Genomic DNA, 3722 nt, shown 5'->3' with positions numbered 1-3722 from the left:
CCCCTTTCCTACTTCTCTTTCTTCGCCCCCTTGTTCTTTATTCCCGTACGAATCCGTTCTTTATTCGCCCGTAATCTTTACAAGATCTACTAGCTGGAAACGTAAATAATGTACACGAAATTATTTCAATTGTTAATGAAATGCGGGAGGTTGGTATTATTGAATAATTCTTTTAGTTTAGCAACTGCTTAAATGTAATTAAATTAACATTTTGAGATTGTTTAATCAAGATTTCTTGTGATTAATATTTCTTAACATTGATGAAATGGAACCAACACTGTACAAAGTAAGCAATAAGTTTAAAAATTTGATATATAATTTTTATATGTTTATTTAACGAAATAAGTTAAGTAAAATTAACTTTTAAAAATGCATGTGTATTTACTGATTTCCCTTACCTGAATTGATTGTTAGTTTAGGAAATCATCTCATAAAACAGAATATTTAGTATAAGTTATCACTCAATCTAATATTTTCAGAACCTATTTACCTTAACTAAATCATTATCATATCCTCCTCTTCCTCCTCAAACCCCTATATTATTTTGTTATTCTATTGCATATATGTTAAGAGCTTATTTAACTTAATTTAGGATCTTTCAAGATTCAAATGAAGAAAAAAACGTGGTTACAACTATAAGAAAAGTAGCACACACAGTTTTAGATGTCGTTGCATTGAAACTTATAATTTGGATCCATTGAACTACTATACAGCACCAGGGCTTTCTTTCGATGCTATGCTAGAGTATACTGGAAACTGAACTCGATCTATGAACAGATGTAGAAATGTTATTACTTTATTGAAGGAGCAATAAGAGGTGGTGTGTCTCAGAGCTCCAATAGGTATGCGAAAGCAAATAATAGATTCATGGGGTCGAATTTTGATGAAAATGTACCCGAGTCCTATATCAATTACTTCGATATAAACAATCAATACGGTAAAGCTATGAGTCAATATTTACCCTATAGCAATTTTAAATGGTTCACTGATTTTGAAAACAAACAATTGGGAATGAAGCTTGTTAAAATCCATTGAGTTTTAGAATTCAAGCAAAAGCCATGGCTAAAAGCCTATATTGATTTGAATACTGATTTGAGAAAGAAGGCAAAAAATGAATTTGAAAAAAATTTCTTTAAATTCATGAACAACTCTGTCTACGGAAAGACAATGGAGAACGTAAGGAAGCACAAACATGTCAGATTAGTAACAAAGTGGGAGGGAAGATGGGGTGCAAAAGCTCTGATTACCAAACCAAACTTGCATAGCTGTACTATATTTGGTGAGGACATGGTGATCATTGAAATGAGTAAAACCAAAATTAATTCAATAAGCCCATCTATATAGGCTTCACAGTTCTAGACATATCAACGATAATTATTTATGACTTTTATCATAATTACATGAAGTACACATTCGGTGTCCATAGTAATTAGCTTGAAAGTTCGTATACATTTCATAAAGAAAAGCACACCGATTTCGATTAATATCAAGATTAAAATTACTACAAGGATAGCACTGATCATTTAAAAGTGGTTTTAAATTAGTCAAATTGTAATAATCAAAGATGCTAGAGGTTCTAATAGTATTATTTTTTCTGTTTGTTTCAAATCCAAGTACAACAAATCTCGGTTTTTCCAATTGTGTTGAGGTTGTTACAGTCCAAACATGGTTTGAAGTAGTTGGAAGTAGAGGATATTCATACAGTTCCCAAGTTCGAAAACATATTGGAATAGGTGGATTTTTTTCAATGTTTTAGTAATTGAAATTTTCGTGAAACGGACAATCTAACACTAGGCAATGGCCACTCTATTTTATTCATTTCAATTTTATACTGCTCAATGGGGGCTGCTTGCAAGATGGCATTTGCATCACTTTTTGATCTTGTCGAAATAAGTTTATGTTTAGCATTGACAGTGATTTTGTGATAATCCTCGGCAAAACCAAATATCATGCTAAGAGGTATGGCTACATCAAAGTAACCAGTAGCGATGGTCAGTGATTGATTATTATCATTTATTTCAAGCCAACCAGTATTCTGTATGTAACGCGATTGTCCAGGATTTAGAGATACATAATTTTTCATAAGACTAGTGAGACTAGTGAGTAGGTGTTTCAATTATTTCTTTACCCACGTAGAATTTATTTTGACCAATGTCTACATTGGGAATTGAGTTGAAGGTTAGAAATTCAACAAGACTAAGAGCATAATTTTTGTATGGAGACAACTCAATTGGAGGAAAATACTGATTTTCTAGGGTCAAAGAAGTGCCCAATAAGGTTAACGTCAATGAATCATCCATGATAACGGCTAGTCTTTGACTGGCTGGAAATCATTAGTCTCTACATTTATATAGATTATACATACTTTGAGATTTTAATTGATTGCATAAAAATCTAAGGCATAAGTGTACACACACGAATGTATCATAATTTTGATACCTTTTATGATTATATTTTACGCTGCCAACACCGAGATACTTAAAGAGATCCAAAGGTGGCCTAAGGTTACCAAAGCTATCAAAATGAATTATTTTACTGTTAAACTTTTTATACGCAACCCAATGAGTACCTAGATTGTTTTTATCTCCAAGGTTAACAACAGCACTTTCACATTTACGTGACCCACAGTTTGGTAATCTATTACGCATAAAAACACCTCTAAAATGTTTAATTTTTAAAGATTTTACGAATTTAAGTAAATCTACATCGGTTAATGCTCGCTGAGGTAGCATCACTTTAAGTTTCTTTATTTTCACTTAAGACCTCCTCCTTGATTACACGGTTTTATATGAAGTCCTAATCCTCCTTTATACGGTTTCAAATAAAGACCTTTCTCCACAGCAATGGCTTCCATTGCTTCTTTATGACGTTTTCTTTCTTCAAGCTTTGGTTTTGCATCGTTTGAATCATTAACAGCTTTAGCTATTCCCGCAGCTCCACCAGCTAGCGCACCAATAGCACTTAGACCAGCAAAGATGGGTATAAGAAAGGTTAGAAAGCCACCCAATTTCTTTTGAACTGGTAAAATTCGAGGTTTCTTTACATTTCTTTTTCCACCAGTCTTTTTTACAGCTGCACGTGCACATCTGAGAGCAGATTTGATAACAGTTGGTGCATCATTACCTGGTATCATTGCTTTTTCAGCTGCTGTAACTATTTTTTTGAGTGTGATGGTAGACCTTTTATTTTTGAGACACATGCCAAATTTTTATTCAATTTTCATTGCATTAGTTATTCCCCAAGCAGCGGCCTTTTCACCCAAGCCTGCGTCCTGAGCAAAGACACGTTTCCAAGCGTATTTACCTAGTACACAATCAGCTGAGTTTCTAGCCTCTATATTTTCTCTATTTTTCGAGTAGGCTATATCGTGCTCCTTACAAGCAGCATTAAGAAGATTGATTCCAGGATCACCTCGCGCAATTCATTTTGACAATTTCGTGCCTGGTCCACAGTACTGGTGTCCAGTAATATGTAACTCTACAGGAAGATTATTAATGATTTTATTCAAAAGACCTTTGACACGTCTTGCCTCTTTCGAGGATCGCTTACGACTGACTGTAAGTCTGTCACCGTGAACGATCATATCTGTTTGAGAGATACTTTCAGAGTAAAGACTGAATCTACATAAACCTACATTTATAGTTTTTCACTCAGTCACAGTCAAGATGCAGTTTGAAGCACAACCTATAAAGCTACATATTGATAATTTCGATTTGCTTGTA

This window comes from Belonocnema kinseyi, chromosome 10 (assembly GCF_010883055.1).
Source record: "Belonocnema kinseyi isolate 2016_QV_RU_SX_M_011 chromosome 10, B_treatae_v1, whole genome shotgun sequence".
Taxonomy (NCBI): Eukaryota; Metazoa; Arthropoda; class Insecta; order Hymenoptera; family Cynipidae; genus Belonocnema; species Belonocnema kinseyi.
The sequence above is the reverse complement of the archived record's forward strand: the minus strand, read 5'-3'. Positions refer to the sequence as shown.